The sequence below is a fragment of the Crotalus tigris genome, unplaced genomic scaffold, assembly GCF_016545835.1.
Source record: "Crotalus tigris isolate CLP2741 ecotype Arizona unplaced genomic scaffold, ASM1654583v1 scf7180000017666.27876245, whole genome shotgun sequence".
NCBI classification, from domain to species: domain Eukaryota; kingdom Metazoa; phylum Chordata; class Lepidosauria; order Squamata; family Viperidae; genus Crotalus; species Crotalus tigris.
In genome coordinates, this window is record NW_024096551.1 from 2,957,735 (window position 1) to 2,984,138 (window position 26,404).

The window sequence follows — 26,404 nt, forward strand, 5'->3', positions numbered from 1 at the left end:
TCAATATATATAGCAGTGGATTTATATTGACCCTACCCAGTGGTGGGATTCAAATATGTGAACAACTGGTTCTCTGTGTGGATGCCGCTTCCGGAAATCCATTCTGGGCCTGGGCAACAAAAAAATAGTTACCGGTTCTGCCAAAGTGGTGCGAACTGGCTGAATCCCACCACTGACCCTACCTGTTTAAAAGATGCCCAATCGGCCTGAACAACTCATCTAATGATAAAATGTATAGAAGCACCTGGAGGTGTCGATACAAGTCACTGAAAGGAAAGGTCCAAATAAATAAGTTAGTCCTTTTCAACCCTATGATTCTGTTATTTTAGTCCAGTGATGGCGAACCTTTTAGAGACCAAGTGCCCAAATTGCAACCCAAACCCCAAACTTATTTATCGTTGGGTGCCGGATGGGCATGGCCCATTGGATGGTCATGGCTAGCATGGGTGTGGCCTATTGGGTGGGCATGGCCAGCTTGACATCACTCGTGTCAGGGGCACTTGTGCGGAGCTGGGCAGGACTGGGGCGGATCTGAGGGTCTCTGGCAGAGGGGGGATGGGACTGGGGCAAGCGCCGGGTCATGTCCACTGGAGGAGCCTCACTGATATTAAAGGGGGTGGGGAAAAAGATGATATTAAAGGGGGTGGGGGAAGAAATATTAAAGGGGGTGGGGGAAGAGATGATATTAAAGGGAGTGGGGATGATATTAAAGGGGGTAGGGGAAGAGATATTAAAGTGAGTGGGAGAAGACATGATATTAGAGGGAGTGGAGAAAGAGATATTAAAAAGGGTGGGGAAGAGATATTAAAGGGGGTGGGGGAAGACATGATATTAAAGGGGGTGGGGGATGATATTAAAGGGGGTAGGGGAAGAGATATTAAAGGGGGTGGGAGAAGACATGATATTAAAGGGAGTGGGGGAAGAGATGATATTAAAGGGGATGGGGAAGTCATAATATTAAAGGGGGTGGAGAAAGAGATATTAAAGGGGGTGGGGAAGAGATATTAAAGGGGGTGGGGAAGACATGATATTAAAGGAGGTGGGGGATGATATTAAAGGGGGTAGGGGAAGAGATATTAAAGGGGGTGGGAGAAGACATGATATTAAAGAGAGTGGGGGAAGAGATGATATTAAAGGGGATGGGGAAGACATAATATTAAAGGGGGTGGAGAAAGAGATATTAAAGGGGGTGGGGAAGAGATATTAAAGGGAGTGGGGGAAGACATGATATTAAAGGGGATGGGGAAAGAGATAATATTGAAGGGGTGGGAGAAGTGGTGTGTGTGTGAGAGACACAGAGAGAGATCCCCTTTTTGTAAGTTTGCTTACTTTGCAACGCTTTCCTTTCACCACACTTTTGCTTCCCTGCTGGCTCAATCTCTCTTTCTCTCTACCAATCTGGTGGCAGAAGCATTTTTGAAGCCTCTGGAGCTCGCATCTATGGCTGTGGGCAATTTTACGGGTGCCAGAGGCCTGGAAAATGCTTCTGCCATCCAGATCTAGGGCTGCAGAGTGATTTCACTCCCCCCCATGGCCGATCTGGGCAGCAGAAGCATTTTCCAATCTCCTGGAGCTCATATCCATAGCCATGGGGCAGTTTTAGGGGTGCTGGAGGCCAGAAAAAAGCTTCTGCCACCCAGATCTAGGGCTGCAGAGCAATTTCACTCCCCCCCCCACGGCCGATCTGGGCGGCAGAAGTGTTTCTCCAGCATGATGGATGGAGAATCAACGAGTGGGTTGTCTTATTCTTCCTGCTCAGATGAGACTGTCTAGAAAGTTGCCACACCTCCTGCTGAGCTAGACTGACACAGTTTATAACTTAATCTTCGCTCAGCAGGACGCCTTATTTTTTGGCTCCTTCTAGGCTTAGCAGCTAGGTCGAATTTCCTCATGGATTCTCTATCTTCACTGTGAGTTAAATTTTTCCCTTTATATCTGGACCATTCAAAATTTAGTTAAGATCAGGTGGAAGTTACCAGCTCGTCCAAGCTTCCCCTGACAATTTCAAACTTCCTGGCTACCTGGGAGGGCTCTCCGCTCGACACGGGTCATTCTGCCATCAGCGAATGACCCCCAGCTGATCCAGATGCCGGAAAGCCTTGTCGAAGTCCAGTCGGGCTTTCCCTTGCGTGATGCACCTTCAGCTTTTTGCCTGCTCGCACTGGCCTTGCCAGCTAGCGTCAGATTGAGCAGATCACGCTGACCTAATTTTGGCCATACTGACTTTCCGAGAGTGTCGGCTCAAATTTCTGAGCGGTGGCAAGCATCCGCAGCCCAGGTTGATTTTCCCTCAGGACCTGGCCGGTCCTGTCGGCTTGAACGGACTGTTTTTGGCGCTTTTTGGCATGGCCGCCATTTTGGGTGCTGTGCAAAGGACCATTTTACTCCCCAAGGCTATTCTCGACTCAAGGGAGCAATTGCATGGATAAGTAGTCCTTTGAATAGGAGGAATATTGCTGAGGGTCCCTATTCAGCGCTGCTTAATCCGGGCTGCCAGGGATACCTTATTGGCGGGAGGGCTGCCATTTGGTGAACTGTCTCCCCTGATGTGACAGCAGCCTTCTCCCTACAAGCAGGATGGTGGCCATTTTGTAAGCTGTCTCCCCTGAGGTGATACAGAGGCTTTCACCCCTCTCTGAATTTTCTGCTCACCCACTCAAGGATGGCTGTAATATGCAATTCAGGGGTTTTTCCTCTGAGAGCATCCTATATTGGACCCTTCTGGCCCCACCACCCTCCCACCCCTTATCTTTGTAGTTAAGAGGCTGGCACACCTTTCGGCACTGCTGTAATTTCCCCCCACCTTCTCTGTGCAGACCCTAGTTCCTAAGGGAATCTGCTTGCCCCTGTCCACTGATAAGGTGCAGGCATTGTGTCACCATGTTTGGCCTCACAGATAGCCGTTAGATCTCTATCTGCTACTGTTAGCCATTGGGAGCATTGGTCAGAGCCCTGTCTATCCAAATTCTGACAGGTTATTATTGCTCTGCTCCTGTTTCAGATATCTCCCATTCGGAATAATCTCGGCTAAAATGCAGACAATTTGTCACCTCAGCCTGCGCAGGGCATTTCAGATTCCCCCACCAAGAAGAAGCGTAGGTCTTCCAAGTTGGAGGCGGCGGGGAGGCTTAAGGCTAAGGCCAAAGCTATGTCTACCAAAAAGCCCTCCAAGGCAGCTGAGGGAGAGGCCACAAGGAGACATCAGATGCTGGAGAGGGAGTTCTCCAGGGCTCAGAAGCTGACTTCGAGTGGAACAGATTTAGTTTCCCTCGTTCCACCGGAGGCATCACTTTTCGAGCCTCAGCTTGCGCCATCCACTTTAGCCCCACGGGCTTGGTCTCCTCAGGGGGAAACTGGACAGGTGGATCTCGCTCCCTCTAGTCAGGTATCAGGTCCTTGGTGGGTTCCCCCATCTCCTAGAGTTCACCCAGGGCAGAGGCTATCTTTACGCCTACGGCAGCAGGACTTCGCCCAGTTAAACAGTAGGGGCCGTGGCCTGATCAGTTGCAGGCTCTGATAAGCTTTCGCCCAAGGTATGGCCTCTTCCCTTGGCCAGTGGCCCCATCAGGAGCCTGTGGCTCCATTGATGACATTTCCCCAGACAGAGGCACCTTTGTTTCCTTGCTCTTTGGACAGATCTTCTGCAGCTGTCAGAAGATGAGGAGGCTTCTCCAGATCCTTCCCCTTTCACCGGCCTTTTTGACCCGTTGCTGTTCAGATCATTGCTCCTGAAGGCGTGTACTTCGGCCAACATTGCCCCAGACCAAAAGCCAGAGCTGGCCCCTCCCACCACTTGTTTTCTGAGCCGGTGGTCACGAAGAGACATATTCCCTGCCCCCTTCTTCCGCAACACTGTCCAAAAGCAGTGGGCATCCCCTGGCACTCTCCCCACTCCCAGTGGGACAGAGAAAAAAACTATTCAATGTCACACCCTCCTTCTCTTCGCTCCTGGAGTGCCACTTGTGGATGAAGCTTTAACCTCTCTATTTTCCTCCCCCACTGTACCAGGGGACATGGCTGAGGCTTTAAGAGCAAAGGACAGGAGGTCTGAATTTTCTTTGCATAGGTCTCACCAAGCCTCGGCGTGGTTGGTGATGGAAGCGACATCCTCGTCCTTCTTCGCCAGGTCCTTTATCATCTAGCTTCATGAGCTTCAGGCTATGACCAGGTACAAGGGCATCAAACCATGGCCAAGCTGGTCGCAATATCTGAATATGTGGTGGATGCTTTGCTTCAGGCTGCCAGGTACTCATCATGAGCCATAGCCGCAAACGTGTCAGCCCGCAAACTTCTCTGGCTCAAAGAGTGGCGGGCTGACCTGAAGTCTAAGTGGCATTTGGCAACCCTCTCCTTACAGTGGTGGACATCTTTTTGGTGGAGTACTCGACTCTTACCTGGTCGAGGGTAGAGACAAACACAAGGTGCTGTCACACATTCGTAGGAGAGTGGATAGGAGATCCCAACAATATTCCAGGAGGCAGTCCTTTTGCTCAGGGTCTACCTGGTACTGGTCTCGAAACCCCTGCTCCTTTCCCTCCAGACTGGACTGCCCTCAGGACCACCTAATCCCCAGGCCAGACCCCAGTTCCAATCTAAATTGCCCTTTTGGGGTTCCAGAGGTCGTCTGTTCAGATGGGCCAAGTGACTCCAGGGAGGCCTCTCCTATAGGTAGCCGGCTTTCTCTCTTTACCAGCGCATGGGAAGCCACCACTAAAGACTCCTGGGTGTTAAACACCATCAGACATGGCCTAGCCCTGGAATTCTTAATCAGTCCTACAGAGCGCTTCCTCGCTTGCCTCACCCCAAGATGTCCATGCCCATTGGACATCTACTACAAATAGAGGCCATAGAGCCAGTTCTACTCCACTCTGTTCATGGTTCCAAAATCCTCAGGGGGTTGGAGAGCGATATTGGACCTGAAAAGAGTAAACTCCCACCTGGCTTACAAGCGGTTCAAGATGCAGACTCTCAAGTCTATCCTTGCCAGTATCAGGAGGGAGGATTTCTTGTCGTCCATAGGCTTAACGGAGGCTTATTTGCATATTCCCATCCTTCCTGAACATTGCAAATTCCTCAGATTTTGCCACTCCCACCGGCACTTTCAATACAAAGCACTACCGTTTGGCCTCTGTTTGGCCCCATGAGTGTTCACAAAAATCTTGGCAGTGCTGGCCGCCTACCCGAAAATGATTCCTGTGCGCGTTCAATGTTATCTGGATGACATCCTTATCCAGACCCCTTCCTTCTGGTCGGCCTAGTCAGACCTGGCCCTCATCATCAGGACCCTTCAAGCTCACGGATTCTTCGTGAACTTCCAAAAGAGTCACACTGTCCCTTCAATTCGTCTCCTTCACCTGGACGCAGTCATAGACTCGGAACGTTGCAGGGTCTACCTCTCTCAGGAACGTCAGGACAGCATTCAGACCCTCATACACCGGGTCCAAAGGGAGAGGGTAATTCTTCTAGTCATGCTGTTGCAGCTGTTGGGGAAAATGGTCTCCTGTATGGAAATTGTTCCGTGGGCCAGGTTACACTCCAGAGAGCTTCAATAGTTTCTCCTTCCCTTTCAGAGGCTGGGCACCAGCTCTTCCCAAAAAAAGTAAGGGTTCCACACCAGACATTATGATCCCTCCAGTGGTAGACCTCCCCAGTGATGGCCAAAGAATCACTATTCAAGGAACCAGTCAGGCTTACCTTGACCATGGATGCCAGTTTGTTTGGTTGGGGGGCACACCTTCAGTCACAATTAGCTCAGGGTCAGTGGTCCCCCTTGGACTTAAGACACAGCATAAATTGGCTAGAGCTCAGGGCCATACATCTAGCCTTACTCCACTTCACCAACAGGGTGGCGGGACAGCATGTTCTGATGCTCACCGACAACGTGGCAGCAAAGGCCCATGTGAACAGACAGGGAGGGACCAGGTCCAGGTCTCTCATGAATGAGGCCGACCTGTTGAGTTCTTGGGCGGAGACAAATCTCTGCTCCCTCAAAGCAGAGCATATCTCGGGGGAGGCAAACTGGCAGGCAGACTCCCTGATCTGGTCGACGGTGGACCACTCCTAGTGGCACTTGGACCCAGCTCTGTTCAGGGAGATCTCGGACAGATTTGGTCCTCAAAGTGGACCTGTTTGCCTTTCCAACTAATTCCCAGTTTCCGAGGTTCTTCTCCAGGTTCCCGTCCCCAGGGGCAGAGGGGACGGATGCCCTCTGCCACAATTGGCCCAGGGAGCTGGTATATGCCTTTCCTCCCCTCCCCCTGATTCTGGCAACCATCCACAAGATGCTGCAGGAACAGGCAGCGATCATATTAATTGCTCCACACTGGCCGTGACATCAGTGGTTTGCTGACCTTGTGGACCTTTCGGTCTCCCCCGCCTGGAAGATTCTTCCAGGTCGCATTGCCCTCAGCCAGGGAGTCCTTCGGCACCCGGATCCCCAGTGGCTCCAGTTAGCTGCCTGGCGGCACCTGACCTGACCTGACCTGAGTGGCGGCACCTGACCTGAAAATCCTATTCGACAAGGGTAATCTCTATGATTCAGGCTTCCAGACGCCCCTCTATGAATAGAATTTACAATGCCACATGGAAGAACTTTTGCCTCTGGTGCACCAGGCATCATTTCCATCCCTTCTTCATCACTATTCCGAATATCTTGGATTACTTGTTGGAGAGACTAGATAAAGGGTTAACTCCGAATACCATCCGCAGAGAGGTAGCGGCACTGTCCATGGTGTTTGCATGTAACAATTCTGCCCCCTTGGCCCAGCACCCCATGGTGCGCTCCTTTGTCAAGGTGGCAACTAATGCTAAGCCACCGGCAATACATCGATATCCCTCTTGGGGCCTATTGTGGGTACTGCAGGCTCTTACTTCATCATCGTTTGAGTCCATTAAGACTTGTACACTACGGCTCTTGTCCATGAAGGTAGCCTTCCTGATTGCCATTACATCAGCCAGATGCATTTCTGAACTGGCAACCCTCTCCATCAGAGGGGACCTGTGTATCTTCCATGACGACAGGGTGGTCCTTCATTTAGATCCATCATTTGTCCCCAACAAATGACAAATGATGTTTCACAGAGCGCAGAAAGGTGACAAATGATGTTTCACAGAGCGCAGGAAGTGGTACTTCCCAACTTTTGTCCTTGTCCATCTCATGGACTAGAATGGCAATGGCATACTCTGGATTTGTGCAGGGCCCTGCGGTATTATATCAAACGGACTTCTGCCTTCCGCAGGTCCGAGGCACTGTTTATTTCCTTTCAGCCCTCTTCCATGGGCCAGAAAGTTTCATCCTCGACCATAGGCAGATGGATCAAGGCTTGTATCACCCATGTATATGTGTCACATTCCCTGCCTGTTCCCGGCCATATCACTGCTCATTCCACCCACAGTGTGGCTACATCAGCGGCTTGGGCGACACAGGCATCCATTGAAGAGATCTGTAAGGTGGCGACTTGGTCTTTGCCTTCCTCATTTGTCAGACATTACAAGTTAGACAAGTTTGCCTCTTTGGATGCTTCGTTTGGCCGGAGGGTATTGCAGCAAGCTATATCATCCAGTGGGACACAGGCCCAGACTAGTTCCCCCCCCGTAGGGACAGAGCGGCTTTGCTGGAGAAGGGGCGTTGTCTTACCTGAACGCCTTTTCTCAGCATGATGATGAAGAATCCACAACCACCCTTTAGCGTCCTTCAGGTCCTGTGTCAGGGGTAGGAGGAACCAATGTGTCAGACTAGCATCGGTTGCTTTGCCTTCATCGTAAACTGGGTCAGTTTACCCAGCAGGAGGCTTGGCAACTTTCTAGACTTAGTCTCATCTGAGCAGGAAGAATAAAACAACCCACTCGTGGATTCTCCATCATCATGCTGAGAAAAGGTGTTCAGGTAAGAGAACACCCCTTTCCAACCCTCTGGAGCTTGCATCCATGGCTGTGGGGTGATTTTATGGGTGCCGGAGGCCTGGAAAATGCAGCGGGTGGGGGGAAATGGTGGCTACAGCACAATTCGCACAGCGGGTGGGAGGGTGGTGGCACGTGATCCACGTGGCGGGGGAACGGTGGTTGCAGGAACTGAAGTATTAGTTCCTCTTTATAAAGCCTTTGTAAGTCTACACTTAGAATACTTCATCCAGTTTTGGATCACCACATTATAGAAAAGATGTTGAGTCTTTGGAAAAAGTGCAAAGAAGAGCAACTAAAATTATTAAGGGGACTAAAACCTATCAAAAACAGTTGCAGGAATTGAGTATGGCTAGTCTAGAAAAAAGAAGGACCAGGGAGTGGTGGCGAACCTTTTAGAGACTGGGTGCCCAATCTGCAACCCCAAACCCACTTATTGTATTGTATTGTATTGCCAGGTGGGCAAGACCTGCTGGGTAGGCATGGCCTGCTGGGTGGGCATGGCTACGATGGAAATGGCAGACTGGATGGACATGTTCAGGGTGGGAGTGGCCAGCTCAATGTTGCTCTGGCGGGTGGGGCAATGGGGAAGAGGGCATCTTGCTCAGTGGGGGGGGACATGGGGAGGCTCCTGAGCCTTGCAGCTCTTCCAAGGGTGGGAGGAGGAGAGTGGGGAGGGGCTGTGCTGGAATCGGGGCTCCTCATGCCTTCCATTGCGCTCTTCTGCCGAAGATGCCGTGACTTCACTTACTTGGCAGGACAGGGGCGCACTCGCACATGGTGATGCACATAGGGCTGCTGCCGTGCCGGGACTGAGCTGGACTGGACACGTAGCCTCCTCATGGCTTCTTCCCTTGTGGACATTGGGATCACCCACCCCATGTACTGCTCATCCCGGAGCAGCTGTTGCCATCCCTGCACTCTTCAGCCCTTTGCTGGGATGCCTCTCTTCAGACTCCCTCAGCCTCTCCCCCCTCCAGGCTGGGGCTGGTAAGATTCCCCCTGTGGCAGCCCTGCACTCATCCCTGGCCATTCTTCCTTCTCCATCCTTCTGTTCCTTCTGTGGACGAACCACGGCTTACCAAGCTGGGCATGCCTCTCCCCGCACGCATCCTCAGACAGAGGAGCCAGGCAGCCAAGGCTATCACTCCCCTCTAGCCTCCATCTGCCAAGGCTGAGCTCGGTGTGCCCAACTGGCCAGCGATGGGCTGGAGAGCACGGGATGGCAGCAGGTGCCCCAGGATTAGCAGTAGGTGGGGTGGGCACTCCCGATGTCCATGGGGGAAGCAGCAGCAAGGAGGCTCTGCACTCAGTCCAGCCCAGCCCCAGCAGGGCACAGAAAGCAAGGCAGCAGCCCCATGTGCATTGGACCCAACCCTCACAAAGTACCCTTATCCCACCACCCCAATTGGTTCCTTACTTCCGCCTGGCTTGTTCGGCAGCCTCATGGCAGCGGCATTGGGCAGGAGGTAGCAAACGGGGCTTGTTGAGGATCGAGACATGTTTGCCATCAACGTCACCCTCAGAGCCAGCAATTATCAGGGCCCCGTCACAGGAGGACTCAGGTATGCCGGGGTCCAGCCCTACGAAGCCCACCTTCTTCTCACCCAAGCTGCCCATATACATGCCCCTGTTGTGTGACTTCTTCAGCGGCAGCGGCGCAAAGGCCAATCACACACATGAGCAGGGCAACCATGCCCAGGGCAGAGGCATTGCCCAGGGCTGGAGCAGAGCCGAGTGGGACTGTAGTGGCGGCTCTGCTCCAGCCCTGGGCAATGCCTCTGCCCTGCACAGCTGTCTCCGTCACATGTGCAATCGACCTCTGCACTGCCAGTGCCCACAATCTGCCTGGTCTCCCCTCCAGTCCCGGGCAGCACCTCTGCCCTGTGCGGCTCTCCCACTCATGTGTGCAATCAGCCTCCGCACCGCCACCACCGTCGGTGCCTGCAATCTGCCCAGCCTCCCCTTCACCTGCTTTGCGTAGCTCCTCCTGGGCCCCCCATACCCACCATTAACCCTCCCGTCACCATGCAGGGTAAGGTTGCCACCCCCATCCAGATGCCCTCACCTCCCCCAGTCATTTTTTTACTAACCTGCCTTTCAGCTGCATTCTGTTTCTCCATTTGCTTCTCAGTCTTTGCCACATGTTTGTGGGACTATTGGTAAACAAAAAAAAGTTCCATGATATTTTCTAACTTCTTGCGAACACGTGGTGAAGGCTTTGGCAGGTGTCTGGCAGGGGGAGGGAAGTGACAGGCCCCACTCTACCCCTTGCATGGAGTGCCCTGCTCCCACAGCTCCCCCCACCCCCACATGGCACCTTTTTTACAGCTCCAATACATCACTTCCTTCGCCATTGTGTGGGACTGAAAATAAAGTTCAATCAAGCAATTCCAACTTTGCGAGATCTTTTTTTTCCCACGAGAAGTTGAAATTAATTGATTGAACCTTTTTTTGCAAATGGTGGCGGAGGCCTAGGACTGGGACGATGGCATGTGTGCCCACAGAGAGGGCTCCGTGTGCCACCTATGGTATGCGTGCCATACGTTCACCACCACAGTACTAGGGTGTGATGTGATAGCAGTATTCCAATATTTGAGAGGCTGCTACAAAGAAGAGGGAGGTTAACTTATTTTCCAAAGCACCAGAAGGCAAGACAAGAAACAATGGATGGAAACTAATCAAGAAGAGAAGCAACCTAGAATTAAGGAGAAACCTCCTAACAGTGAGAGCAATTAACCAATAATTGTCTCCAGTGCTTCATCACTGGCAACTTTTAAGAAGAGACTGGACAACCACTTGTCTAAAATGATATGGGTCTCCTCCTTGAGCAGGGAGTTGGACTGGAAGACCTCTAAGGTCTCTTCCAGTTCTATTCTGTAGATATGTAGAGTTTCTGAGAACAATTTCCGAAAGGATATATTTCTTTTTCACCCAAAAGTCTTTATAAACTTACTCTTGGGATACAGTAGAAAAGTCTCTTAATTTATGAATTTATCTAGATATGTTTCTTTTGTAGACTACTAAATCAAGGGAAATAGAATTGGAGGCGAATGTGTGTTCTCAACAGCCCTGTTCTACAACATACTTAGCTGGGTCAGTTGAGGGGAAGGGTGATGAGAGGAACACAATCATCCCTGAAAGATTATATTTAGGTTAAAAGTGGCCCAGTAAGCTACAACTAGTCACTCACAAGAAAGGAAAATTCATATTTTATGTGAGAACACAAAAGTGTAAAATGACCTTTAAGTTGAAAACAATTTTGATAACAATATTAAAAATAAAACCAACCCAACTGGCTAATCATCAAGGATAATTAAAGCTTTTTTTCTGTTGTTACATAAGGCCATTTACTTCAAAACACATTAATTATGGAAACAAATGCCACTGCAAAAATATGCCTTTAACAGGAAAGAATGATTCTGACATCAATGCTATGATTTATAAAGAATCATAAATGCCTGTTATTCCTTCTTTAAATCATGAAAATATTTTGCTTAGGTATGTGTGGGTGGAAGATTCATGTATGATTTATATAGTTTAACATCAATTGATACAATATCAATAGATTGAAGAATCAAGAAGTATAGTTAAAATTCTGAAATTTGAGGAAACATGAATATATAGAGCACTCCTAAATTGAATCGAAGAAAATAGCATATACAGAGCAGGTTTAATGTACTCTTTAAAGCATTAGGCTAGAAACTGGGAGACCATGAGTTCTACATACAAAGGTGGGTGATCCTGAGCCAGTCATTTCTCTCATTCCTAGGAAAGAGGCAATGGCAAGCCAATTCTGAAAAATCTGGTCAAAAAAACTGCAGAGACCTGTCCAGGCAGTCTTCAAGAATATTCAATAAAAGAGAATATTTGTATCTTAGAATTGAAATGAAGGGTCTTTTGTGCTCTCTGCGCTTGATTGTTTTCTTGCAGTTATTTCACTACCAACCTAGGTAACACCAATTGTGCTAGTTTGGGTAATGAAACATCTGCAAGAAAACAAGCAAGCTCAGAGAGTACCAAGGACCCCTCAGTCTTCAAGAATCAAATATGATTTAAAAGAAGAAAAAGAAATAGCAGATGGTTGAGCCTCAATATATTAGAAAGTCTTTTGACTTATAGAATCAAAGAATAATAGAGTTAGAAAGGACCTAGGATGTATTCTAATCCAATTCCTTGCTCAAGCAGGAGACCCATTTTAGACAAATGGTTGTCCAGTCTCTTTTTGAAAGCCTCCAGTGATGGAGCACTCACAACTTCTGAAGGCAGGCTATTCCATGGATTGATTGCTTTCACTGTTAGGAAATTTCTCCTTAGTTCTAAGTTGCTTCTCCTCTTGGTTAGTTTCCATTCATTGTTTCTTGTCTTGCCTTTTGGTGTTTTGGAAAATAGTTTGACTTCATTATCTCTGTTGGAACTCTTCAAATATTGGAATACTGCTATCATATCTCCCCTAGTCCTTCTTTTATATAGACTAGACATACCCAGTTCCTGCAACTATTCATCATATGTTTTAGCCTCCAGCCCCCTAATCATTCTTGTTACTGTTTTCTGCACTCCTTCCAGAGTCTCAACATCTTTTTCATATTGTGGTGATCAGAACTGGATGCAGTATCCAGTAAGAAATATGGTCTTATTAAGGCTTTGTAAAGCAGTACTATTCCTCTATTAATGCAACCTAAGATTGAATTAGCTCTTTTGGCTGCCGCTGCACAGTGTTGGCTCATATTTAAGTAATTTTCCACTAGGAGTCCAAGATCCCTTTCATAATTACTGGCATTAAGACAAGTTGACTTTTCTTTTGTCTAAGTGCAAAACCTTACTTTTATCTATGTTAAATTTCATTTTGTTAGATAGGGCCCAGTGTTCAAGTCTGTCAAAATGCTTTTGGATCTTAAGCTTGTCTTTTGGGGTGTTGGCTATTCCTACCAATAGTGAGGCAGGAATATCTCATTGGAGGAGAAGGTAAAATACCTTTTACCTTCTTCTCCAATTAATTTTCATTAATAGTAACAGTAACAATAACAACAACAACAAAAATAATAATAGAGTTGGGAGGGACCTTGGAGGTCTTCTAGTCCAACCCCCTGCTCAGGCAGGAAACCCTGTATCATTTCAGATAAATGGTTGTCCAGTCTCTTCTTAAAAACTTCTAGTGTGGGAGCATTCACAACTTCTGGAGGTGGGTTGTTCCACTGATTAATTGTTCTAACAGTTAGGAAATTTCTCCTTAGTTCTAGATTGCTTCTCTCTTTGATTAGTTTCCATCCATTGCTTCTTGTCTTACCTTCAGATGCTTTGGAGAATAACTTGACTCCCTTCTCTTTGTAGCAACCCCTGAGATATTGGAACACTGCTATCATGTCACCCCTAGTCCTTCTCTTCATTAAAATAGACATACCCAATTCCAGCAACCATTCTTTCTATGTTTTAGCCTCCAGTCTCCTAATCATCTTTGCTGCTCTTCTCAATATCTTTTTTACATTGTGGTGACCAAAACTGGACGCAGTATTCCAAGTATGGCCTTACCAAGGCATTATAAAGTGGTATTAACACTTCACATGATCTTGATTCTATCCCTCTGTTAATTTTTTCACCATTGAATTTCATTTCATTAGATAGCGCCTTCTGTATCATAAGTACTACATGCTGAGTATGGCTGGTCAGCCAGCTATGAATCCATCTGGTGCTGATACTGTCTAACCCACATTTTTTTTAATCTTATCAAGTAGTAGGTTGTGGTCTACTTTATCAAATGCCTTACTGAAGTCCAAGTAAATTATATCCAAAGCATTCCTCTGGTCCACTTATTGTCATGTAATAAGATTTGTCTGGTATGATTTGTTTTTGACAAACCCATGTTGGCTTCTGGTAGTGACTTTGTTTGCATCTAGGTCAGGGGTCAGCAACCTGAAATAGTGAAAGAGCTACTTGGACTCGTTTTCCTCACAAAAGAGAAAAACTGGGAGCCGCAAAATGTGTGCATGCACGCGCATGTGCGTGCACACGTAATGGAGCTTGATTAAAGAGTGGAGCCTAAGGCGACACATGTACTGGCCCTGCCCCCATTCAGCTCTGGTATGAACGGCTCTGCTGACCTGGCTTCTCCTCGCTTAGGGAAAGATTGCTCTCCCTCTCTGGGACTTTCTTATTTCCGCCTTTTGGCACGAAGGTTCCAAGGGAGCGGAAGAGGAGGCTGATGGGGAGAAGGAGCCATCCTGGCTTCTCCTCCCCTCGGAAAAGACTGCTCTCCCCCCGCCCTGTGCTCTCCCTCTTTTGCTAAAGTGGTGAGCGGGGGGGCTGCCTTGGGCATGGCATGGCTGCTGGAGGCTGAGGCCCCCGAAGGCACGGACCAGGCTATCTTCCATAATGGCGGGACAGCGACCGCGGGAGCAACAGCCTGCTCATCTCCAGTGTAGGTGGTGACGACTGCAGAGCCATCTAGTGGTGTTTACATGGCTCTTCATCAACGTGACTGAGATAGGCAGCGCCGCCCTATTCCACTCCACTCTCGTTTCCCCGGAGCAGAATTGGGGCCGCGCCAAAGGAACTGGCTGAAAGTGAAAGTGGTGCCTTGGACTACCCCTCCAAGGATGGCACTTTGGAGGAAGGCTGAAGCACGGCACCCTTGCTGGAGAACTAGAGTCAGCTCCACTAACATGTGAACCCCACACTAACAAGGGCCCTGCCTAAACTGAGCTCAATTGGACAGGAAAGGTCCAAACCGATGGAGGCTTCTGTGAAGTCAGCTCAGTTATTGGGATCACGCAGTTGGCACACCCCCCCCCAGCTATTAATCCAGCAACCAGGCAGTGGTTGGCTTGTGATCAGTTGGGCAAAACAGATGGATAGGATTGCAGCCAATGATAGTAGGACGTTGAAGCTGCCAACTCTGGTCTCCACCTGGGTGGGCAAGTGAACGAGCAAAACCCCAAAACCTTTCGCATTCATTTACAAAGAGAAGACGCTGGTGGTGCATGGCCCAGACTGTCGGCATTGCCGTGACACCGCCCCCTGCAGTGCCAGCTAATGTGGCGTGCTTCTCTTTGCAAATGAACATGAAAGGTTTTGGGGTTTCACTCACCAGCCCGTCCAGGTGGAGACCCTGCGCTTCCCCTTCTCCTACAGCCAGGGAAAGAGGGCCAGCCGTGAGCCTGTCCTTGAGAACATTTTAGGCCCCAGATACCCCCCACTCCCTCCCCCGTCAGCCCAAGCACTGTGGCTTCACAGCAGTAGAGAACCCTCTGGACCTTTGGTACTCCCGGCTTGCCGGTGAGGCTTGCAAACTCGGCTCCTGCCAGGGAAGCAGCACCTTTGGGGCAGGGGCTTTGAGCAATTGCACATTTCGGCAGGCATGCAGGAAGGCAGATGCTGGGCAGCAGGAACTGAGAGATGGCAGCTGGGCAGCACAAACTGAGTGGTGGCAGGAGGGACGGGGGGGCCTTGGCTTGTTGCTTATGAAGACTGTACTCAGTTCATGCTGCCCAGCATCTCTTGTTCTACCGCCGTTCAGGCCCCTTTTTCGCTGCTGGAAGCATGCCGCATTAGCTGGCACCGCAGCGGGTGGTCCCACGGCAATGCTGACAGTCTGGGCCATGCGCCACCGGCGTCTCCGGTCCTGAACCATGAGCCATGAGAAATATCCGGGCCCAAGTTGTTCACTGCAAGGACACCCCACCCACGGCAGCACCCCCAAACTGCCTTCTATGCTACTGGCATCCCTGGGCTGGAGCAGTGAAAGCTGCCATCCATCCTGCGGGTGAATGGCAGGCCTTACTCACCGGTAATGCTGGAGCGTTCCACGCCAACTGGTAGGTCTTCCGTGCTGCTCCGCTCGGACTGCCGACTTCTAGCTGTGGGGCTTCCTCCCTCCGGAGCTGTCTCCCCCCTGTCTATGTCGAGCCCACAAGGCTTGACAGGTGGACGGCACCCCACAAACCAAAGAACTCGAACCAATCAATTCAAACTTCTTTCGTGAGAAGTTTGAATTGATTGGTTCAACTTTTTTAGTCCCATTTTTTGGGGGGGCACTACACATGGCTAGGAGCCGCAGGAGACAATTGAAATAGGCGCATGCGGCTCCGGAGCCGTGGGTTGCCAACCCGTGCTCTAAGTGTTTGCTGATTCGTTGCTTGATTATCTTTTCCAGAAACTTCCCAGGCATTGAAGTCAGACTGATATGTCTGTAGTTTCATAGATCCACTTTTCCCCCTTTTTTGAAGATGGGACCTATATCAGCTCTTTTCCAGTCCTCTGGTAGTTCCCTGGTGCTCCAGGATCTTTGAAAGATGTAGTTCAATGGTTCTGAGATCACATCTGCCAGTTCCTTCAGAACCTGTGGTGTAATCCATCTGGTCCTGGTTCACTTATCATTTTCTTGCCTACTTTAACTTGTGTTTCTAATCTGATTTTTTTCCCCTTTGTGTAAAGACAAATGCAAAAAAATAAGTTAAGTAGTTCTGCTTTCTCCATGTTGCTTGTCACCTTCTTGCCACTTTCTCCCATTTATGGACCAATCATTTCCTTAACTTTTCTCCTGTTTTTTACATGTTGAAAGAAGCTTTTTTTTTGTTTTGTGTTAAGAGGAAACTGACCTTTCTCAAACAGGCCACTGATGTAGAGAGAAAAGGGTATCATAAAAAGAAGGAGAAAGAGATTGTCAGCAAAAAAAAAAGAGAGAGATGGTGTCTAAAGAAGACACAGGAGGCCACCTCTCACATTCCTGAGTCTCGCTCATCGGTAAAAGATTTTCTCTAAAAACAATAGAAAAAAAGCATGAAGGCTTCTGTTCCATGTTTCATGTTGGACAAAGAACAGAAAATCCATGAGATTTGGAAACATATGACTCTACTTCTACTTTTCCTGAGGAAACCTTTCAACTATTATGAGGATTTAAGAAATAGCAGCTTTTTGTTTATTTGTTAATTTGGAAACCTTTTCCAGTACAGAAAACTGGGAGCTAGTCTTCCTTCTCAAGGATACATTTTAGATAAAATTAAGGAGCTCAGGTTGCCAAGAAATGAGATTGGGAGCAGCAGATTCCTAATAGGCTATGCCTTCCTTGACACAGCTCACAGGAATTTGAATAGGACTGTTTGCCTATGGGAGACTGCTATAATTATTATATTTCAACTACAGAAGGGCCTTGGAGAGAAAATTCAAGAGGATAGTGAAGGAGTAGAAGGCAGTATCCAAGGCAGCCCTGAGTAGGTTCGAGAGATAATAGTGCATAAATGTTCCACTTGTTAAGTTATGAAATTGACTATTAGTTTTATAAACAGGCAGGTGACATTTTAGCCTTAGTTATCTCACAAAATGTCAATTGGAAATCAGATTAATAATGTGTTTTGTGATAAGAAAGGATAACACAATTTTAAAAATAAATAAATAAAACAGATATTTATTGGATATAAATGCTGATTAAATGCCTAACTATAGAATGCATGTTAAAATATTAAGAAAACCTGCTTCAATCACTAACATTACTTACTATGGCTCCCAGCACATTCAAATTGGCTCAGGAATATTTGTGGTCTCACTGTTATCTGTGTTGTAGTTGTTGAAAGAAAAATCTTCATCAGGGTCCAGTCCAAGCTGAGAATAATGAAAATGGAGACTGCTTTAGAAATAAGGTTGTAGTTTATTGAAGAGGAGAGCCAGACAGAAAGGTGGCTCTGGGAAAGCTAACCACATATAGTAGGGAGTGGTGGGTTTTTATATCTTATTGAGCTTTTGTTTGGAGTTGTTCCTGTGGTATGAACTTTGACTGGAGTCTGAGTGTGTCCTTTTTGGTATTCTGATGGTGGTGGGTTAATCCTATTATATCCCAAAGATTTTATCCTGCTTCCCTGGTGGTGTGACTGATGACTATGTCCTGTCTTGGATTTTTTGGTGTGAGGGATTGTTGATTCTAGGGATCTTTGTCTTTCTAATCCAAGCTTCCTGGATAGTCCTTTTGACAAGATTATCACATCTGCATTTCTGCAGACCTTATTTGGGCAGAGAGACTTGGGGGTGGGGTTTCTGCCTTTAAGATCCTTTGGGGAAATATAATATTCTGCCTTTTAATATTCCCAAAAATATTTCTTTCTTTGGGGGGGTGACTTCCCACATAGTCATTTGGAATTATGGACCTGGACTCTGAGAAGAATTAATTAATTCATCTGAGAATCTGTAAAAAAAAATCACGTCATAGATCCCATAAATTGTTTATGTTAAAAGCATAAAATGGCTTTAAAATGGGAGGCTTCAATCCTATACACAATTAGTTGGGAGCAAGGCATAATTAATTCTTAATTTAGGATAAATAGATTTCTATACAATTTCACCTTTCGAATGCAATCCTGTATTAAATTGGAGATAGATACTTCATTTTGCTGAACTACAATTTCAATGTGGCTGATGATAAGTGTTATGTCCTGAGCCTGTGGAAGCAGGCTCGGGGCATTGCAACAGTCCTGGGCAGGTGCAAGCTGCCCAGGACCAGACTGGCTGTCGCCAGCACTCGCACGCATGCGTGGGTGCGAGCGCGCCAAATGTTGCAGTTTGGCCCGGGAATCGCCTATAAAAGAGGCAGGGAGATTTGGGCGTTGTCGGCGTCTTGTAACCAGTATGCTGAACAGAAATAAAGAGTTGCTGAGAACTACAACTGCTTCTCGTGTCATTGCCATTTCGCGAAGGACTTAACACTGGCGACGAAGGTGGGATTGCCTTACATCGGCTGAAGACAGGTGTAAGCTTACCCTAGAGTCCTGAGCAGTAGGAACGGCGTTGACTCGGCAGTTACCCGCCAATCTAGCGAGCATCGGGGGTAGGCTGGCTGATAGACCCTTCCTTTTCTACAAAAATGGCAAAAGTTGGGAGACTTTCAGAATTCGACATCTCGCATCCGGAAAGATGGGAGTCCTACGTAGCCAGGGTGGAAAACTATCTTAAAGTCAATCAAGTAAAAGAAGATAGTTTAAAAGCCGCCACCCTGCTGTGCGTTTGCGGTCAAGACGCATTCGAAATCGCTGAAAACATAGTAGCACCTGTACCTCTAGAATCTGTTAACTACACAGATCTCAAAAAACTACTAAAGGAACACTTCCAGCCCAAGTTGTCCGTCATCGCTTGGCGCCACACCTTCGAACAGAGGGATCAGCGACCCGGAGAATCAGCCAAAGAATACATTGCTGCGCTGAGAAAAGCCGCTAAACACTGCGAGTTCAAGGATCTAGAAGAATGGCTGAGAGACAGATTTGTATGCGGACTGAGACATAGAGAATTGCAGCAGAGACTTTTTGCTAAAGAAGACTTATCATTCCAAGATGCCTTGAGAGAGGTTACTGCAGAAAAGGCAGCGGGCGGCGCCATCAAGAACATGAGGTCGATCAGAAGCACTCCAGAAGCTGTGTCCGTGCACCAGGAAGGAGTCCAAAGGAACCCAGAGGAGGATCCTGACGATGAAGTAGACCGTCTCTACCCCACGAAAGAAGGGAAACAGAAAGAAAGCTCTTCAGCTCTCCCCAAGTGCCTCGGTTGTGGAGGTCGCCACAAGAGGACCGACTGTAGATTCCGCTCCGCTATCTGCAGGGCATGCGGAAAACAGGGACACATTGCAGCTGTGTGTCTGGGCCGTCAGAAGGTACAACCTCGGGAAGAATTGCGCCTGAAAGGTACCAGGGTCCCCAGCCAAAACAAGGTGGGTTTCTGTGCTTCACGAAGAAGCATTTATAGGACAGGCACACACAAGCCCATCAAGAAAAAGCTGTCACTTAAAGTGAAGCTACAAGGGGTTCCATTAGCTATGGAACTGGATACGGGGTCTGCACTTTCAATCATTTCCATGCACACATTTAGGAAAATTTGTTCTGGCAGCGGATTTCAGGCCAAGCTGAGGCCTTCTGACATCGTGTTAACAGACTTTCAAAACTCCAGAGTGTGTGTTAAGGGGGAGGCCACCCTTAACATACAGTATAAGGATTTTGAAGGTCCACTAAATGTAAGAGTAATAGGGGGTGAACGAACGAGTCTCATAGGATTCGATTGGTTTGAGGCCTTGGGAATACACGTCACAGGGCTCAATAGCTTGCAAACAATAGACCTACAAGAAGTCTGCAAAGAATTTGCAGATGTTTTCAGCCCCCAGCTGGGCACGTACAAAGGACCCCCTGTGTCACTGAAGTTAGACCCCACTGTCACCCCTATTAGAATTAAAGCAAGAAGGGTCCCTTTTGCTTTGAAAGGTAAAATTGACACAGAATTGGACAAATTGATTCAGCAAGGAGTTCTAGAACCTGTCGACTCCAGTCCTTGGGAGACCCCCATTGTCACGCCTCTTAAGGCAAATGGGGACATTCACATCTGTGCAGATTACAAATGCACTCTGAATAAGGCATTGCAGCAACATGCCTATCCTGTCCCCATGGTCAGTCATATTTTATTTATTTATTTATTTATTTATTTATTTATGAGACTTATATACCGCTTTAAGTGCAAGCACTCTCTAAGCGGTGTACACCAGTAAGCAATGTATGTATATATTTACATTGCCCCCAACAATCTGGGTCCTCAGTTTACCTACCTCGGAAGGATGGAAGGCTGAGTCAACCTTGAGCCGGTGAGATTTGAACCGCTGACCTGTTTTGCAAAGCTTGACCTAGCTCAGGCGTATCAACAGCTGCCTGTTGATGCTGTTGCTGCTGTAGCTCAAACCATTGTGACCCACAGGGGGGCATTCAAGGTAAAGAGGTTACAATTTGGAGTAAATGTCGCTCCTGGAATTTTCCAAAGCATAATGGAAAACACACTACGGGGTATACCAGGGGTTTGCCCCTATTTTGATGATGTCTTAATTGCTGGAGACTCTACACACAACTTAGCTGAGAGATTAAGGGCTGTCCTGCTAAGGTTCAGGCAAACGGGCCTCAAACTTAAGAAGGACAAATGTAAAATTGGGGTGCCTTCTACAGATTTTCTGGGATTCAAAATTGATGCTACCGGGATTCACCCTGCTGAATCCAAATTGAAAGCTATTTTGCATGCTCCTAGGCCAAAGTCCAAGGCCGAACTACAGGCCTTTCTGGGCCTTCTGAACTTCTACAACTCCTTCCTTCCAAACAAGGCTAGTGTAGCCGAGCCTCTTCATAGGCTCTTGGACAAACAGGCAGTGTGGCAGTGGTCACAAAAACACGAAGCAAGTTTCAATGAGGTTAAGGCCTTACTCACTTCTAACAGTGTGCTTACACATTTCAACGAATCCCTTCCTGTGTGCATCGCTTGTGATGCTTCTCCTTATGGGGTGGGAGCCGTACTGAGCCACCTCAGACCAGATGGAACTCAGGTTCCTGTTGCATATTACTCCAGAACCTTGCCTTCTGCAGAGCGAAATTATGCTCAAATTGACAGGGAGGCTTTAGCTATTGTTGCTGGAATCAAAAAATTCCATGATTTCCTATATGGCAGGCATTTCACGGTCTTCACTGACCATAAGCGTTTGTTGGGGCTGTTTACTACACATAAACAAACTCCCCAAATCATCTCCCCCAGAATGCTGAGATGGTCTATCTTTCTGTCTGCCTATGATTTTTCCTTACTTCACAAACCTGGGAAAGAAATGGGCCAAGCTGACGGCCTCAGTAGATTACCTCTGCCAGTAGTAGAAGCTGACCCTGCACCAACAATCAATATCCTCTCCATTCAGGCCTTGCCTGAGTCCCCTTTAGATGCAAGGGATGTGGCTGATGAATCAGCCACAGATCTCACACTTTCGCGTGTCCTTTCTTGGGTTTTATCTGGATGGCCAGAGAGCTGTCCAGGCACTGAGTTTCAGAGTTTCTGGTCCAAAAGGAACGAGTTGTCCACCTTCCAGGGTTGTCTGCTTTGGGAGAGCAGAGTTGTCATTCCTGCCTCAATGAGGACTAGGGTCTTAGGTTCCCTCCACGAGGGTCATCCTGGCATTGTACGTATGAAGGCGCTTGCGCGCAGCCATTTGTGGTGGCCTGGGTTAGACAGAGACATTGAAGCTAAGGTGCATGCATGCCACCTTTGTCAACGCTCGCGCCCTGAAATGCCCCAAGCTCCTGTACATAGATGGGAGGAAACACAGTCTCCATGGTCTAGGGTGCACATTGACTACGCTGGGCCCTTTCAGGGTCAATTCTTCTTGGTCCTAGTTGATAGCCATTCAAAATGGCTTGAGGTTGTACCTGTCTCTTCCACCACCACTGCAAAGACTATTCAAGTACTGAGGGGGATTTTTGCTGCACACGGGCTTCCTGATGTCCTCGTATCTGACAATGGCCCTCAATTCACTTCTTCCGAATTCCAAGCTTTCTTACAGGCCAACATGATTCGTCATGCCACCTCTGCGCCTTTCCACCCATCCACCAACGGTATGGCTGAGCGCATGGTTCGCATCACCAAGGACGCCTTGAAGAAAATTACCTATGGAGACTGGCATCACAGGTTGGCTGACTTCCTCCTTTCTTATCGCACTACACCTTCCACTTCTACCGGGAGGAGCCCAGCTGAACTTCGTTGGGGGCGCAAACTGACTACCAAGCTTGACCGGTTGCACCCGGACAGACTACCTTCCACAATCACACACCCCAGGGCACCTAGACAACTGCTTGTGGGTGCCCCGGTTTGGACTCGTAACTACGGGCCTGGTCATTCATGGGTCCCTGCCACTGTATCCAGGGTCACAGGTCCTTTGTCCTACGAGGTGTCCCTGGACGACGGTCGTGTCCTGCGATGACACATTGACCAGCTCCGCACTAGACGGGACCTTCCCACTGAGACTCTTGGATCTTTTCCAGGGGGGGAGGGGGACAAAGGGAAGAGTGCGGGCTGCCGCCTATCATTAACGAGGGAGCTACAGACAGCTCATTCCGAGATTCCGCGAGTGCTCCAAACAGGAATCCATGGAGCCCAACTAGAACTCAGGCACCAGTGCCTACTCCAGCCAGGGAGTCACCCCAGGGGCATAATCACTACTCACCCGCATTACTCAGTACTCCATTCAGGGAGGATATCTGGGAGCATCCAAACAACCCACACCCTGCAAGAGAGCTGGCACACATTCTGTCTAGTTGGCCCAACACTACCCCTGTCCCTAGAAGGGGGCAAGCAGGCAGGGAGGTGGTCGAGGAACCAAATCCCAACTACAACACCTCTGACATCACTCGGGGGACAACTGAGTTTTGGGATAGCACTGAAACCCCAACAAGCCCGGGGACAGAATGGGAACACGGGGAAAGACAACCTCTTGACAGGTCTAGGACAGACCTTGGAGGTTCTACAGAATTGCCCAACAGTGACAGTCACTTAAGAGGGCCAGAGAGCCTGAAGCTAGGCAGGACAACCAGGTCAAACAGAGAAAGAAGCCCTGGCCTGACGAGCCCGGTGGGCAAGCAAGCAGGCTAGGCATTGGAGCACAGTCATTGGGAATCACCAGGGTTTAGCAAGGGGGACAAGCATACATCACCCCTCAGTCAAGGGGTACTTGGAAGGTACCCAGAAGTCAGGAGGTCACAGAGAGCTAGAAGATCCCCTAAGTATTTAGAAGATTTTGTAACCCTACTGGCAAAACAGAGTTAACAGAGAATATTCCTGTACACATAGGAAAATAGAACACTAGGGAACAATAGAAGCAAAGGGGACAATTGGTACAAAGTTGTATGGGTACCACACTCGTATTGGGTTGTATATTATTATTGTATGATCATAATCTTAGCCAGGGGGGGAAGGGGTGTTATGTCCTGAGCCTGTGGAAGCAGGCTCGGGGCATTGCAATGGTCCTGGGCAGGTGCAAGCTGCCCAGGACCAGACTGGCTGTCGCCAGCACTCGCGCGCATGTGTGGGTGCGAGCACGCCAAATGTTGCAGTTTGGCCCGGGAATCGCCTGTAAAAGAGGCAGGGAGATTTGGGCGTTGTCGGCGACTTGTAACCAGTATGCTGAACAGAAATAAAGAGTTCCTGAGAACTACAACTGCTTCTCGTGTCATTGCCATTTCATGAAGGACTTAACAATAAGGGATGTTGGAATTAATTGATTTATTTTCTATTAATGAATATGAATACTGTATTACTAATTAATTGTGTGCCATACAATGAATTTCTGTCACTGAATTGTAAGATATAGTAATAACTATTAATCGTACTATTTTGATAGGAATCCAGATATTTTTATTTAAATAGCAATTCCTTAATTTGCATATAAACATTCACAACATTTATGCCAATTGGTATCTTCTTTGTAGTTGTGTCACTGTTGATAAAGCAACTGTTCGTTTATTTTGGTCTGTTTCCCTGTTATTTGAATATAGTGAGAGCTAACTGACTATTAGCTAGCTGATTATTAGCAATGCGATATTGCAAATGAAACAAAAATGGAATGGAATTGTTGTTCTTTTCTCTCTCCCCACTAGGAAATCCTGGCATCAAGTCTCTATATAGGAGAATTATTTAAAGTGGGCTCCTGCCAAATGTGCTTTTTAATCTAATTTAGTATCTAGTTTAATATTAATTTTGTACTGAGCATCCTCTTATAAAAATAAATTCTCCTGCTTGTTTATATTCATAGTTTGAATGCAGATAGCAAGCCAAGCAATTTGGGGTAGCTTTAGTGCTGTCCTTTTGACATGTTACTTTATAGTGAGCTATTTCATGTGTGTTGGCTTATGTTACAGATCAGCCTGCAGTATATATCTCCAAGATGCTGCCAAATATTCTGCTCCTATTACCCGAGTCCCACACAACTTCTGTTCTGCCAGTTTCCCTAGTTATCTATATGGCCCACCAAATGCTTGATAAAACATTGTGGTTATATGGCTATCTAGGGCTAAATAAAAATTGGGGCATGAACGTCAAATGCCTGATTAGTCAGAAGCCATTATATGTAGCTTAAAAGCTTCATGAATCTCATACAATAAAGCTTCAGTTATATTCGTCTTTTACTTACTAATTAATGTTATCTTATTTACTAAGATCAGTGTTATGTTCTGGGCCTGTGATTGACAGAGCAGGTGCAGGAAGCTGCAGAGAGACCTGGGCAGACCACGTGGCTGCCCGGGCCAGACAGGCTGTCTCCAATCTATTGTGCACGCACAAAGCGGGAAAATACATTGCATTTATTGGCTGACGCTGTTCCCTGCAAAAGGGTATAAAAGGGATCCGTGCCATTTTGTGTTGTTCTGTTGAAGCTTGAATAAAGAAGCAACTGTTACACCTGCCTCGTCTCAATGCCTTATCAATGCACAGAACAGAATATTGGTGACGAGGATGGGATCGTGCTGCAAGGAAACAACAACAAAAGAATACTAGGCTGACTCACCCCAGGAGGCCGAAGTGCCTGGAAGTTCAGCATTCTGACTTGTGCAACTGTGCCTGCCAGTACAAAAACACTGGAGGAGAGCTTGGCAAGATTCGCCCTGGAACTCCTTCACAAGCCTGAGCAGCAGGAGGCGTTGACGATGATGCCAAGGAGGAACAATGGCTAAGATAGGGCGTTTGTCCGAATTCGATACAGCGCACCCTGAACGTTGGAGTTTATATGTTGCCAGAGTAGAAAACTACTTTCGTGTAAACCAGGTTTGGGAGGAGGGGCTCAAAGCCGCAACGTTACTTTGTGTCTGTGGGCAAGAGACATTTGATATTGCTGAAAATCTGGTTGCCCCAACACCTCTGGAATCCATCGCTTATACTGAGTTTAAGAAAATGTTAAAGGAACATTTTGAACTGAAGCTATCAGTGATTGCATGGTGTCATGCATTTGAGCAGCAGGACCAATGTCCAGGAGAGTCTGCTGTGGACTTTATTGCTGCTCTGTGGCAAGCTGCAAGGCCCTGTGAGTTCAAAGACTTAGGAGAACGGTTGCATGATCGGCTAGTTTGTGGCTTGAGGAGCCAAGAGCTGCAGCAAAAGATCTTTGCAAGGGAAGACATTTCCTTCCAGGATATGCTAAGGGAGATGACGGCCAACAAAGCAGTGGGAGGACATGTCAGCAAGATGCGGGTTCGCCTGTATCAAAGTCCTGGTCTGCCGAGCCTGGCAGGCGAGCTTGCAGACCAGGCACTTGCAGCAGCTCCAAGACGCTCAGAGCGGGTCAGAGACCCTCCAAAGTTCTTACAAGATTATGTAAGGTTCCTGTCAGTAAGCTGGCAGACCTAAGGGTTCCCTAGAAATAAGAACACGCTCAAAAGAGTAACCTTGTAGTAGTTAAAAATAGTAGTATATATTTTTTTGAACTAAGAGGAGGGGAGGGGTGTTATGTCCTAGGCCTGTGATTGACAGACCAAGTGCAGGAAACTGCAGAGAGACCCTGGCTGCCCAGGCCAGACAGGCTGTCTCCAGCCTATTGCGCATGCCCAAAGCGGGAAAATACATTGCATTTATTGGCTGACGCTGTTCCCTGCAAAAGGGTATAAAAGGGATCCGTGCCATTTTGTGTTGTTCTGTTGAAGCTTGAATAAAGAAGCAACTGTTGTTACACCTGCCTCATCTCAATGCCTTACCAACGCAC

The 26,404-nt window shown here is 47.8% G+C and overlaps 1 protein-coding gene across 4 annotated transcripts in view; it reads left to right on the top strand.

Annotated features, from left to right (window-relative positions):
• Positions 1-26,404, top strand: part of CPNE4 (copine 4) — a 241,192-nt gene that overhangs the window by 62,924 nt on the left and 151,864 nt on the right. The gene's annotated exons all lie outside the window — the stretch shown is intronic.